The sequence below is a fragment of the Ornithodoros turicata genome, chromosome 5 (assembly GCF_037126465.1).
Source record: "Ornithodoros turicata isolate Travis chromosome 5, ASM3712646v1, whole genome shotgun sequence".
In the NCBI taxonomy this organism is placed as follows: Eukaryota; Metazoa; Arthropoda; class Arachnida; order Ixodida; family Argasidae; genus Ornithodoros; species Ornithodoros turicata.
In genome coordinates, this window is record NC_088205.1 from 18043573 (window position 1) to 18059199 (window position 15627).

Genomic DNA, 15627 nt, shown 5'->3' on the forward strand with positions numbered 1-15627 from the left:
AGCAGTCTACCAGCGTGCAGTATTTCTTGAGGAGCCATTTTCTCAACTGGGATTTTATGTTCACCATTATTTCGACATTAAAAGTGATCATTTGCGGACAAATATGATATCAACGTCTATTGAATAATAATAATAAACACTGCGACACAGGGACAGGTTATATAGTGATCACAGTAATTCGTGTACCCGAAAAGACTGATGTTGCCATCATCACTGACCCTGCTATGATCGCCGTATCATTGTTGCAAGTAAATGAGACGATGTACTTTTGGGTCGAGAAGAGCGCCTTACGCGAGGCGCTCGTTCTGTTTCTTCTTTCGGTTTTGGGATTAAACGAAGTTGGTATCCTCAGATGACGGGTCGTCCCCTTCGGTGTCTCTGGTTTCTTTCCCCTTCACTTTGCCGTGCTGTAGCCTTCTCTCGTTCACAACGGACGACGAAACGCGTAGTGCTCACCACTTTCTCCCTCATCTACGATCCCTTAGGGTATCTTGCGCCCTTCGTCATGACCAGCAAAAATCTTCCTTCAAAAGCTGTGGCGGGAGAAGTCCTTTTGGGATGAGCCTGCTAGCGCTGAGGACCTTGTCATTTGGGAAAAATGGACAACTGGTTTAGTTCTCACTGACCGCCTCAGCGTTCCTCGCTGCGCTCTTCTATTGGGCTGCCTCGTGCTAGATGTACACTGTTTCGCCGATGCCAGCCTCAAAACCCATGGTACCGCTGTATATCTCAGAAGTCGGGATTCTGCAGCGGTCATTTCCGCAGTCTTGCTTCTTGCCAGAGCTCGCCTCGCTCCCTTGAAACCCGTTTCAACAGCTCCCGTGGCATAGTGGTTAGGATAATCGCTTTCCACGCCGAGACTGGGAGGTGACACGGGTTCGAATCCTGTCACCGGCTGTGCTGACTGAGGTTTCCAGCGGGTTTTCCGAAGACTTTCCAGACGAATGTCGGCACAGTTGCTCCTGAGGTCGGCCCAGGACGCATGCTAACCCCCGGTCCACGCTCCTTCCTGCTGTCCTCTCTCCATTTGTCCACGTCTGTACGCTACTTGTAGCCACAGCTGCTTCGCACCGATAACACGGAATTAAAAAAAAATATTGTTTGCTGGCGACGCGCCTTTACAGCCACATTTCGAGCATACCTGTTGTGGCCTCTGCTCTGCCACGCTTTTAGACAGACAGTGGCGCTCCAGTGCATCAAGGGCAATGAAGGCAAACAGCCGCAGTTCCTCAAGTCGAAAGCAGCTCATATCGTCTCCGCACCTTGCTGTACGCAATGGTCGCACTGCAAGGGTCGAGACAAACCCGCCAATCTCATCGCGCGCGGCATTTCCGCGACGTCCCCGAAGAAAAGCAGTCTGTGGTGGCACGGTCCACGTTGGCTTTCGTTCGACGACGTCAACGTCTGTCGGCAAGTTGCGGATCTCATGCCCTCGTCCGCGCTCTATACGGACGAGTTGCAGTACGCTGCAGCCGACCTTGCCGTGTGAGCTCTCGTGGTCTCCACCTCGGACTCCTGGATGAATCTCTTCGCCCATAGCACGCTGTTGGCTGTCTTACGTGTCACCGCCTGGTGTGGGAGGTTCGGTCGTAATGCTAGGCGTAGCTGCTCGTCCGTATCGGGAACCCTCACCTCTTACGAGCTTCTCCACGCAGAAGCTATCGGGATTAGATTTGTCCAGCTATACGCTTCCCCACAGGAAATTTCCGCATTACTCCATCGCTCAACGTTCCCGGTCTCTTCGCCCATTAAAGCATTCCGACCTTTCTTGGATGATTCCGGCATCCTACGCGTTGACGGACGTCTATTGCAGCTCCAAGACTCATACGACCGCAAGCATCCAATCCTCCTCCCGGTAAACACCGATTTACTTGCAACACCCATTAGTTATTCTGTGTTAGCGCCGCGAAGCAACAGTGACTTTGAGCCGTGGACAGATGGAGAGAGGACAACAGGGAGGAGCGGTGTGAGGTTAGTATACGTCTCGGGCCGGCTTCAGGGTGAACTGTGCCGACCTTCATCTACAAAGTGTGCCCGAAATCCCAAGGAAATCCTCAGACAGCGCAGCCTGTGGTAGGATTCGAACCCACTACCTCCCAGTCTTCAGCACGACCTTGGCTACCATCAACGAGCGGATGCTCTTACTCACTCTGCCATGCCGCGGGTATTGCCGTATCATTGATGTCTAAAAGTTGTGCCGCCTGAAACAGCACCGACAACTAAACAGATCATGTAATAGTTGGTGTGTCAGGACTCAAGTGTCGAAAACAAGAACAACGACAACAACAACAACAACAATTCAACATCATTTAAAGCTGGCGTCTTGGGATTATGAAGGAGGTGACAAAGAAGTCCTCGTCTTATCTCCAGTTGCCACCCGGCGCCGCTCTAAATGCTTCCACCTGCTTCAGTGGAAAAGATCTAAATGGGCCTTAGTAGCTGAAAGACAGCGTCCCAATCGGGGGGGGGGGGGGGGGGGGGGACGATCCGACGCAAAGACAGACTACTTCACGGGGCATGCTGTCGTTGCGCTTTTACCCATCAGTGTCGTATGATCGGCGGGGCACTCCTACAACAGTATAAGCAATACTGAGAGCACTGATCTGTGTCAGTACCTTAGCCTATCGTCTCACTAGCGAAGTGTTATAACTTCAGGATAAGAAGATAACTATGAAGTTGGACATTTTAGTTGTTAAAGGGCACTGCGGTATGATAACTGTGTTCTGACTCTGGCAATGAATGACAGCCGGGTATCTTTTTGCAAGACTGATTCGATATCTTTCTTTCTTTCACAAACTCTCCGCGCGATTCTCTTGAAAAGGAATAAATGTGAGGTAACAATGACAAGGAGTAAATAAATATTAATAGTTGAAAGTTGCCAATGGGACTTTAGCTGAAAAAATGACGCGTTTTTCGCCGATATTTTTGCAAACTAAAATGCGGGAAGACACGTAGGAGACGTGCATAATGCGAGAGATCCAGGTAACGGGACGCTACATTAAAGACAAAATAAAACCTCGATCTTGTAAATTTCCTCGAGAAGGTCTGACACAAGCGCTTTATAAATGGTAGCAGACAAAAAAATAAATACAAAATGAAATACAATAAAAGAGAGAGAGAGAGAGAGAGAGAACAGACAGTATACGTATTGGATCGGTCAAATCTGGTTCGCTGGTTGTCTGAATGACCGTATTGCGTGATGGCCGCTAAAGGAGAAGGGGGTAGGCATCGACGTCAAAAGACAGGGGAGGATTTTTAAACGTGGACTTTAGGAGAGGATACGATATTTAGAAACTCGTTGATGTTTGATGTTTTTTGGCGCAATTAGAAACTCACTACTTAATCGGGGACGACTGGTACATTGACACCCAGTGTTTCTAGAGGTTATTTTATGAATGAATCCTTCCTATTGGCAACGAGTATGAAATAAATTGGGACCGCGAACGAATAGTAACATTTGTCGGTTACTCGTGCGCAGAGCCGTAGCGACGGGGGTGCGACAGGGGCAGCCGCCCCAGGCGCCCTCGCAAGAGAGGGCGCCGAAGTACAGGCCCCGACAGGTTGGTTGGATAGTATAAAGCGAAAATGAAGATAATTTGAATTTACCATCTCGGCAGTGCAAATAAGCGTTTTCTTTTTTTTTTTGTATGTGTGTACAGGGTTTCTGACGTCAACGGAGAAGAGGGGGGCGCTTTAGATTTGTCCTGCCCTGAGCCCAAATTCGCCTCGCGACGGCTCTGCTCGTGCGTTAGAAAACAACAACAAATAAGTAATGACGATGTAGTGGGATGTTTCGTCGCTAAGGCGGCACCCAAGAAAACCTGCGAGTGCGATGGATTGAAAATGCTTCTCGAAAAAACACAACGGAATTAATGCACGACTACACTCTAAAAACTGAACTTCACCGCATAGCACGCTGTGCGCCAACCATTGTCGCGAATGATATGGTTATCGCTTGTGATTCGAAGAGAGAGGGGGGCGTACGCCTTTTTGTGGCGATTTGGATATATGAAAATTGCCACAAAAAGGCGTACGCCTCCCTCTCTCTTCCAATCAGAAGCGATAACCCTATCATTCTTGGTAATGGTTGGAGCACAGCGTGCTATGCGCCGAAGTTCTGTTTTCAGAGTGTAGGATAAGATCAACTGCCAGGCACCGCGTGTTGGAGATTTCTAGCGCACGTCAAATGAACCTCAGAGGGTCGAAATTATCCGCAGTCCTACCCTGCGACACGTGCATCATGTAGCCACACGCTCTTAAAAAAAGAGGGGGGGGGGAGGTGTCGAGGTAGCTTGCCTCTTAAAAAAGAACTTCATCGCATAGCACACTCCTAGCCAACCATCATCTCGAATGATGTCGTTATCTATCGAATGATATCGCTTATGCTGTTCATAATTGTCACAAAAAGGCGTACGCCTCCCGTTTACAAACAAATCAGGGCAGATAACGACATCATTCGGAATGATGGTTGGCTAGGAGCGTGCTATGCGGTGAAGCTCAGTTCTAAGATTGCACAATTGTGTGGGTGGACTCACTTTACGTGAAAATCTACTCCCCATTATTATTATTATTAGGATGATGACAGGAACCATACAGTAAAAGCGAATGGTGACAATTCTGGCTTGAAAGGATAAAGGTCGAAAGTAAATGAGCAGACCAGTCATAGTCACACTCTAAAGACAGTGCTTCACCACATAGCACGCTCCTAGCATCATCCCGAATGACAACGTTCAATGAAAACGAAGGGCGTACGCCATTCATATGGAAATTATGAACTGCATAATGTCACAAAAATGGCGTACGCCCCCCGTTTCCATCAAATCAGGGAAAAAAACGATGCCACTCGGGATGATGGTTGGCTAGGAAAGTGCTATGTGATGAAGCTCTGTTTTCACAATGTAACGAGGCCTTAGAAGTCGGCCGAGGACGCACATGTGTTGTACGTGACGTTGCCCGCCTTTGTGAGACCGACAAGGGCAAATTCTTTCAGAAGCACCACCACCCACCACCGTCTGTTTTTAGAGTGTAGGATTGTCTTTCACTGTTTCGAGGAAACATGACTCGCATGAAGTCTTCGACTCTGAAGACGTATACTGGAAAACAAAGGAGGGAAGGGGGGGGGGGGGGGTAATGGCAAGATCGGCTTGCCGTTGTTGGCAACACAGAAGTGGGCGTCGTCACGACTATAGCAAGAAAAGAAAAAAGAAAACAAAAAGACTGATGGAGGATAGAGGATGAAGGGTGGAGATGCGCGTAGAGGGTGCTTGCGTTCGTCGAGGAGAGCATAGTGTTAGAGAGATCGTTGAGCAAGACCCGCCTGCTGCCGAAAGAGAACAACGTTTCTGGGGGGGGGGGGATATGTTTAATAGTGAAAAGGAAAACGGAAATGTCAGCCAGGCTATTGCCAGCTTGCTATTCCGAGAGAGAAACAAGAGAGAAAAAAGAAATGGAAAAGAAAAAGGAACTGTGAAACAAAAGAAATAAAAGAAAGGAAAAGATGACAGAAAAACTGGCACGCAGTGCAGTGCAGCACAGGCACGAAGGAAAGTTCGAAGAACGTCCAGTCAGAGGGCAGACGCAAGGCCAGAGTCATTTAAGAAGCGGAGCAGGGCTGTGGTGATGGCCCACTGAGTAGGCCGAGGGACGGGACCGAGGAGGGTGGCCATGGACAGTGTGTTGTAGCCCAGCTGTATTAGACGGCGATGGAGGGCTTGCCGTTGCGGGATGTGCTGCTGGCAGTGCAGAAGACAATGAGCAATGTCGCCCACCTCGCCACAGCTGGAACACAAGGGGGAGCTGGATTGGCCCATTTTGTACAGGAGCAATGGGGTGCGGGCAACGTTGAGACGGAGGCGGTGCAGCAATGATTCGTCCTGACGACTGCAGCGACACGCAATGAAAAAGCTAACCGAGGGGTCGATGGACTGCACGTGACTGTTGTAGGCGACGGCTTGTGATCTAAATGCTTGGGCACGGGTTGCACACCGGCGGCGAATAGCTAAATGGCAAGCCGAAAGTGTAAGTGGTGGACGTGCAGTGGCAGGGGTAACAGCTGCGGCGGCTCGTCTAGCAGCCGCGTCTGCGCGTGTGTTACCGGTCAGGCCCACATGACCGGGCACCCACTGAAGGGACAAAGCATGACCATTGGCACGGAGTCCGTTATACCTCTGAATGATCAAGCTGGGTATACCCTGTATGAGGTTGGAGCGGGCCGACATCAAGCGGAGGAGAGACGCCTTGCTGTCTGTGAGGACGACCCATTTCCCAGGTGGCAAGTCAGTTATATATTCTAGGGCAGTAAGAATGGCGAACAGTTCAGCCTCGGTGGCTTTAGCGGAACGTACGGCAGAAGAACCACCAGGGTAGAGGATGTCCGCTAGCGTGCCCGAGCTGGAGATGGGCTTCGCGCGCAGAATGGTATGCTCGCAGGAAAAACGGGGGGGGGGGGGGTCGAAGTAGCTTGCCGTTGTTGGCCGCACAAAAGTGGACATCGTCACGACTATAGCAAAAAAAAAAAAGGGGGGGGGAAGAGGAGAGTTGACGATTTCAAAGTGAGGCATAGGCAGGATGACCGATACTGATGGGACGGAGGCACACTGTAGATGAGAGGTGCGCTAGAGTGGTCTTTCAGCGAAGCTCGTTTCTTGAAGAAAACGGACGAGGCCGCAAGTTTTTGAAAGTCGTTCTGCATAAGAACTTCCGGGGAAGAGGACGTCCGTGAGTATGCCAGGCCTGGCGTGGGGAAGGTGGGTTTCCCGCATAGTATGGTATGCGCGGCATTCTGTCAGGATATGTGCGATAGTCTCCGGATGATTACAGTGACCGCAACTGGAGTCCTCCCTGGAGCCGATCTTGAACAGTTGCGAATTCGGGGAACACGGGGAAGATCTTTCGCGGGAAGAGAGGGTCGATGATTCTGCATGATGTCCTGTATGCCAGGATGACGCACTCCAACTAGCTAGAAAAACAGAACTTCACCACATAACACACACCGAAGGTCAACCATTGCAGAGAATGATACAGTTATGAGCCCTGATTTGCGGGCGATAATTAACACTACAGCATATGCGTCACAAAAAGGCGTACGCCACCCGTCTCCATCAAATCAGGGGACAGAACGACGTGATTCGGGATGATAGTTGGCTAGGAGCATGTTATGCGATGGGTTACAACTGGGAAACAGTGGTACTTATCACATTAGCATGACTGACAAAGTAGTCTTACAATAAAATATAGTATGCTCTAGTACACTCGTAAAACATAACAACAACAACTACATGAATGATTATGGGATAAGGTGATTCACCGCAAAAATTGCGGTACCATGCCTCAGTTAAAACCCGATAAAAACCGGGCTGTTTGGTGGAACATCCTAAAAGCGATAAAAACAAAAAAATCTGGTTCGTGGGAGGCGTTTACTTGGTGCTCCTGTTTGCGTGATAACTTTGTGATAACTTTGTGATTACAGCATGATGGCCTTAGCTGCCACTAGGGGTCGGGTGTGTGCAGTTGGTGTATTTAAGCTGTGTCTCTGCCATTAAAGTTGTTTGTCAGTCAGTGCTTCGTCTGTTTTGTCTCTCTGTGTCCCCTGCACCGGGGTTTTATCGCTTCTAGGACATACCTCAGTGCCTGTGGGTTAGTACATGAGTGGGATGACGATGAAAAAGATGAGGCATACACAGTCGCACATACGCACATGACAGACGCAAATGAGATATCACACACGTGGGTGCGTCGTAACTGATGGGATAGTAGTTCATTCGGTCGGCTACCGGAGGTGAAATGCTGTGAAGAGCACGTCTCCGCATTCATGGCAACAGCTCTGAGGTCACAGGAGTTCAAGCAGGTTAGAAGACGTCAGGAATACATAGAATGAGTGCAGGCATTGACGGAGTTGCACAGGGTTAGACCAAGGACCCAAGGTTGCTGAGCGGTTTGTTGTTGAGACGGGTCAGTTGGGACTGGAGCAGTGCTCTCTCCGACCTGTATAGAGGGCAGTCGATGAGGACGTGTTGAATGCTTGCCACTATGCCGCAGTTGGAACACGAGCTGGTTGACGCATAACCTACACTCTTAAAAATGAACTTCACCGCATAGCACGCTCTTAGCCAACCATCATCTCGAATGATATTGTTATCTTTCCTGATGTGTTGAAAACGGCAGGCGTACGCCTTTTTTGTGACACTTATGCAGTTCATAATTGTCACAAAAAAGGCGTACGCCTCCCGTTTTCAACAAATCAGGGCAGATAACGATATCATTCGACATGATGGTTGGCCAAGAGCGTGCTATGCGGTGAAGTTCATTTTTAAGAGTGTGGTCTGTGTCTGAACTGCGGGGTGAAGGCAACATTGAGGCGATGTCGATGCAGAAAACATAACTTCACCACATAGCATGCTAAAGGCCACCCATTGCACACAATTTATACCGTTATCTACCCTGATTTGTAGAAAGCGCGGGGCGTGCGCCTTTTTCGTGACAATTAACATAACAGCATAAGTGTTACAAAATGTCGTACGCATTTTTTGTGAGAACTAACGTAACTGCATAAATATCACAAAAGGATGTACGCCTCCCGTTTTTAACCAATCAAGGTGCAGAACGATGTCATTCGGGATGGTGCTCTGCCAGGGCGTGCTATAGCGGTGAAGTTCTAAGAAGTCGGCCCAGGACGTGCGATCCCCCCTGCGATAGTCGTGATGTTGCCCGTCTGAGCGTGGCCGACTACGGCAGGCAGTTCCATCACCTCCACCACCATATGCACCTGCTTTAAGAGTACACAAAAAATTTGGTATATAGGGTTCTGTGGACTTTTGAGTTTGCATATTGTCGCGGGGTTCTCAGGTCATGGAGCTCTCAGACGCTGACAGTCGCCGTCATCTCAGTTTTTACTTTTATTTTAAGAGAGAGAAAAAGAAAGAAAAGGAATGAAAGGCAAAACGCGCAAGAAACTTTTCGCGTTCCTTTACATGACCGAGTGTTTTCTCGAAAAAAAGAAATAAAAAAATAAAGAAAAGAAAAAGGAAAGGAAAGTCTCATCTCGTTCAAGCGAAACACTTTCAATGTTTCCAGACGTGCTCGATTTAGATACTACAATAATACGTACAATAGGAGCATTGCTCAATCAGCTTGACGCCGATGTATCGAAAACGCCAACGTCATTCTTAAACCACAGCGATGATCCGGCATTGTGCGATTCCTAACCATCGCATTATACGTATAGTAGCCATAAACTTTGCGACGGCTAGAAGCAATGAAGCAAAACCAATACGTGTACATAACAGCATTTGCATACATATTGTGAATCGGGCACGACGGCAATTCGTGTGGCGGGGTATTATTCTCATATATGGCGACGATGACGCACGTGGCGTAGATGCGACACATATAACCGTACCGTCTACGATGTCCTCCGTTTTAAGATGGGGGAAATTCGTTAAGTGTAGGGAAGTGCGCGTTTTTTGTCCTGTGGCACTGAGCTGCCACTTATGCTGCCATGCATTTGCAATGGTTGCAAAGGGAATAAGCCTGGTACGCAAATTCCCGAAACCTCTCTAGAAACGTTGACGAAGCAGGATTCTAAAATTTTTACATACGAGGAAACAGGATTATAAATTGGCAAATTCTCGCAGGGACTTCGTGGAGCAGAGACTTGTGCGTTTTCTCATAGACGTGCGGTTAAGATGTAATTTTCTATAAAGGTTCGAGCGGTGGCTGCGACGTTCTTTTCAATTAGTATTTAGTAGTAATTAGTAGTTGTTTACAATTTCAATTATGTAGTTTTTGTACGCTCCTAATTAGGTTCTTTGCCAGCGTTCGGGCGTATTTGCATATTAAGGGATGATTGTTATTTATGCATGGGCGTTGTAGTATCGGTCATGCTGTTGATTTTAATTCGATAACTTTTGATCGCAAAATGTAAACTGATATTTATTGTGATACCAAGTTATTTACACAACGAGAGATCAAACAAGTTTAGAAATTTCTCTCTTTTGTACAAAACTATTCTTCCGAACATGAATCACCACTTCCACGTTTCAATTTCCTAGTGTAGTGTGTTTAGTGTTAACAGTTTACGCGATATACTATTTGAAATATAAACTGAATACAAAATCCGGTATTCAGGCACAATTCGAATACAGTTCAGTATTAAATGATGATTGCGAATACAATTATAAATGTTATTTGCGAGATGTAATGTGAGATACAAACGAAACGCAAATCCGCTTAGAACAACAAATGTGACTTCAAAGAATGTGACTTCAAAGGTACAGACTGGGTGTATAGACTACACTCTTAGAAATGAACTTCACCGCATAGCACGCTCCTAGCCAACCATAATCTCGAATGCTATCGTCATCTGCCCTGATTTGTTGAAAAAAAGGAGGCGTACGCCTATTTGTGACAATTATGAACAGCATAAGTGTCACGCCGTCCATTTTCAACGAGTCAGACAGATAACGATATCATTCGAGATTATGGTTGGCTAAAAGTGTGCTATGCGGTGAAGTTAATTTTTAAGAGTGTATTTTAACTCTAAATTACGGTTAGATGCGAAATGTAAAACCATCCTGCGAAGCGTCATAGCTTTTGAGATAAATAACAAGAACGAACAGCGCGTTCATTGCTTATTGCACCATGGTGGACATTAGGGTGGTGTGCAAGTCATGCGAGGGCGATTGAGACCTGTTTCGACATACACTCTGAAAACAGAGGGGGGTGTCGAAGTATAGCTTGCCGTTGTTGGCCGCACTCAAGTGGGCATCGTCACGACTATAGCCTCCAGTCAAAAAAAAAAAAAAAAAAATATGGGAGAGAAGAGAGTTGACGATTTCAAATTGAGGCATAGGCAGGATGAACGATACTGATGGGACGGAAGTGCACTGTAGACGAGAGGTGCACTAGAGTGGTCTTCCCGCGAGGCACCGCAAAAACAGAACTTCACCGCATAGCATGCTGTGCGCCAACCATTGCCACGAGTCATAAGGTCATCGCTTCTGATTCGAAGAGAGAGCGGGGCGTACGCCTTTTTGTGGCAAATTTGGGTATATGATAATTGCTGCAAAAAGGCGTACGCCCTCCCTCTCTCTTCGAATCAGAAGCGATAACTCTACCATTCGTGGCAATGGTTGGTGCACGGCATGCTATGCGGGGAAGTTGTGTTTTTATTAATTTTTTCATTCCGTGTTAGCGCCGGGAAGCAAGTGTGGCTATGGGCGGCGTACAGATGTCGACAGCAGGAGAGAGGACAGCAGGAATGAGGGGGACAGGGGGGTTTGTATGCGTCCTGGGCCGACTTCCGGGTCTGCCGACATTCAACCGTGCCGACATTCGTCTGGAAAGTCTTTGGGAAACCCAGGGAAAACGTCAGACGGCACAGCCGGTGGTAGGATTCGAACCCACCACCTCCCAGTCTTCAGCACGACCTTGGCTACCTTCAACGAGCGGGGCGCCTTAACCCGCATGGCCATGCCGCTGGTAGTTATGTTTTTAGACTGTTGGAGTTGGACGGACTAAAAATGCGTAGCCAGCAGGTTTTGTCTCGAATCGGTGGCTCGCTTGCTCGGAAGATCAGAGACCGGGAGTTACTGACAGTGACGTCACTGCAGCAGAAGCGCTAGCTATAAAATTTAGTTACAAATAATTGATGCACGTTCAGTCTTGCCATCAGAAGAAAGATATATGACAGCATTGTCTCTTAGCACTGGTTCGTGTCCGGACTGCCGGTTTAAGTACTGCTACTTTGCATTAATTGAAAAGCCACTTATATATCGCAAAATTTTCTACGAGGTTTTCTTGATGCAGCATTAGCGCCGCGAAGCAACTGTGGCTGTGAGAGGCTATGTATACACGCGGAGAGATGGAGAGAGGAGAGCAGAAAGAAGCTGGGAGAGAGTGGGTTTAGTCTGCGTCCTCGGCTGGCTTCAGGGGAACTGTGCCGATATTCGTGTGGAAAGTGTACGGAACAGTCCAGGATAAGGAGGACAGCACAGCCGCCGGTGGGATTCTATCGCTCAGCCTCCCAGTCCCTTGTCCAGAGTCAACCAAACCCTTAGATGCCGTACCCAGTCGATTACTCCGCTGGTATCATATAGGCTAAAAAGCGATTACGATAATTAACTTTCGAAGAGTTTAAGTTTATAAAGTTTATGCGGCTATTTTAGATGTGTCCTGCACGAGTGTAATAAACTTAAACGGCAACAACGAGAACACTGCCGCTCAACTTGCACAAGTCCAGTAGCGTCTGAAGCGAAGAGCAACGTTTGCGAACTTCGTCGCATGTGGAAATGAGTCTGCAGATTACGCTAATAAGCGTAATTATATTCTGCATATATTTAGAGATACAGTTACACTTCCTACACGACGCGAAGGCTGCATCCTGGAAAGCCCACAGAGATGCCGCGATGGAAAGATAAAGTCTCCATGGCAACTGTTTTTCTAGCAAAGCCTTTCGCACGATTCTCACAAAGCAAACAGACAATAGAGAGCGTTTAGTTTCGACAACGCCGGCTTGTACATCAATAAAGAAAAGGTCAGAGTGCGTCGAAAAAACCGTATAGTAAATAGTGTGAAGATATAGTTGAAGATATATATAGTTGAAGACATATATGAAGATGATGGCAATGTAATCATAGTTACAAGCGGAACTGGCATACTTCTACTAAACTTTTGTAATTGTGTCAGAACTACTATACAACTACATCTAACTACATCAAGGTGAAAAACTGGGCGTGTTGGTGTGTTTTGTTGGAAGTCTAGCACCTGTCCTGTCGTCTCCTCTCTCTGTCCCGTTCCCAGTGCTAGTTCGTCATGCTACATCTAACTATACAGCTACAGCTAACAAGTCAAAGTAACTTGGTTATATTGTAATTACCGTTTCGAAAACAAAAGCAGAGCAAACGTAACTAAAAAAAACACACTAAATATCAACGCTTGTAGTCTCCAGACACGATTTCATCGCCCTACTCGATGAACTGAATTGCACTTAGGTTTTGCAGTTATTTTCCCCAAAAGTGGCAAGTAATTATCGTTACAAGTTAGTTTCCCCCTAAAAACTGAAAACTCAACCCAAAATGTCGATCTGATAGAGCAACTAGCAACAGCTACAACCTACTTGTATCTTATTTACTACCTAACACTCATAGCCACACTTTTTCATAGCCATAGTTGCTTCTAGTTGCGCAACTACTCATAGCCACAGTTGCTTCGCGGCGCTAACACGGAATAAAAAAAACTACCTAACACTGGTCACTGGTTCTAGCCATGTAGTAACAGGTTAAAGACCACTCAGCAAGATTGGGAATCTTTTCACGCATTTCGGTCACAGGGCCATCAGTTCAAAGCTGTTCCTCGTGCAAGAGTCCATCGTCCCATCGTCATTCGTGTAGCCTACTGCCTCCCATCGAAGATGCCAGGGCCGTTAGAGTCCGTCATCCATCGCCTGCAACGCAACGTCCCGTTCGCAGCAGCGTCCCTTCATAAGATAGGAGTCGTTGGATCGCCGAACTGTTCAACTTCCGGAACTGTGGAGAACACGGAGCACGTGCTGGTCACCTGCCGACGCTTCGACTCTATAGTCGGGGAACACTGAAGAACGCCCTCGCGAAACTTGACAACCGACCATTTAGTGTTGAGAAGGTACTGGGGAGCTGGCCAAGGCAGCACCAGAAACCTGCGCTGTGTGCGGTCACGACCTACTTCAAGGACATATGTGCTGATATAATCTTTTAATTCATTCAGTGCTTCCACACGTCAAGCGTCCTGGAACAGCTGGTCGCAGCAGTGCGACCTACGTTTCAATTTTTTTCTTTCTATTTCTATTCTATTCTATTCATGTAGTAGGAGGGGGGAGGGTGATGTAGGGGGAAGGTGCGGTCAGCCTGCTCTGAAGTGGCGGCTCGGTGCACCAAGGGAAGGAGAAGAGGGGAGGGTGAAAGAGGGAGGGGAGAGATGATGGTGGCACAAGAGAGGGAGGGGCATGCTAACCTTCTTGCTCTGGGATTAGGGTAGTCCAAGAGGACTACCCACCACAGAAAACATGTGAGCATCCCTCAGTAGTCTTCATTGGGGTGCTCCCTGTACCACGGTAACCACCAGGATTATTGGCGAAGTTACCCCATCGACCAGATTTATGTAGTAGTAGTAGTTGTTGTCATCGTGCAAGAGCGGGGAATGTGACTTAGACGCAAAAGAAAAACAGTCACTCGAATAATGAACGAGTGGCGCAGCTGTTGCCCCGTTTTACGTCCGTCAACGAGAAACATTATGGCTTCAATGCCCTTGCATAGCTACCTTCGACGCATCGTTCCACCGTAGGTAGGAGCATAATATTTCTCCAGCGCTTCTCAACTACCTGCGGGATACCCTTCCCCTCAGTAGCTTGCGACATCGTGAGTGGGACTGCGGAAGTCCTCTGACCTCACATCGCGTGACTCTGACTACCCCGGCAACTTGACTACCAACTAAGGAATTATTTACCGAGAAATAGCGAGTCGTCATTTCTGGCTGACTTTTCCTGTAAAAATAACTAGGTTCCCCTCCTCCCTCCCTGCATGAAAGATAAAGGTTATTTCCACGCGTTTATGTACGGCTCAGGTTCTTATGTGTAGGGCAACGGGACGTGATACTTCATTGAGACGTCATCAGCAGGGCGTAGGCAGGCAACCCTTACATAGCTACGCCCTGCTGATCAAGTCTTAATGATGCCGATAATAATTAACAAAATACGTTAAGGGTAATTGCGGTAACGATTGGTAAGAGCGAAGCGAGTAAGAGCGAGTAAGAGAGAATTGTGTTTTCTGGAAAATTGGGAAAATATTTTTGTTTACAATCAGCGTAATCGACGCAGTGCGTAGCACTTGAATTTCATCGCGCCTATCACGGAGGCTCAGTTGCCAAGATATTTCTTTTCGCTTTATGGGCTTCTAGGTATTATAGAAGTTTAGCAGTGAAAACAGTCCTCTTGAAAGGCGTGACTTTTGAGCTGTAGGACAATAATGCGGCCTTCGGGGGCTCTGCTCATCAGTATCACTTCCAACGCCCTCTAATAGATGCCTACAACACCGCAACATCAACAAATGCGTTTAGCATCTATCGGGTATCGTGGTAACGCATGCAGGGCTCGTCTACTGCTCTGCAGATATCACACGACAACCCTTCAATTATCATTGCCCTACTGAAACGTGATCCACATATAAACTGCAATCGCAATGCTATTATCTGCAAAGTGGTGCGTGTCTCTGTTTACATAGGGAGACCGACAACTGTCCTCTAACGATTTGCTGGAGGAAGAATGTTCCGTTCGTTCAATATTGCGAAAGCGGTTTTCGTCTGCCGCTAAGATGTCCGGAATATCATCGTGGCAGAGAGAGACGAGCATAAACCAAGTACAGACGTAGTCGATACACGTTCAGATAGAGTAAAGGTTCAGTGACTTGGGAGGTGTTGGCTTTGCCTCTCAGCGGCATATACGGTATAGTAGAGGTCGCGTTTTGAATGTCAAATGCGCATCTTGCTGTGAAATTCCAGGAGTTACGGGTTAACTTGAGCAGGCTGAGTCATTTCTATGTTGTTATTCGCAGATTCTGAAAAAGCAAACGCGTAAAAAGAAATTAAAGGTGTGCTTGT

General features: G+C 47.4%; 1 protein-coding gene across 1 annotated transcript in view; it reads left to right on the plus strand.

The window, feature by feature from the left end:
* The window catches only part of LOC135395341 (uncharacterized), a 117121-nt gene that overhangs the window by 33546 nt on the left and 67948 nt on the right, over nt 1-15627 (plus strand). The window lies entirely within an intron of this gene.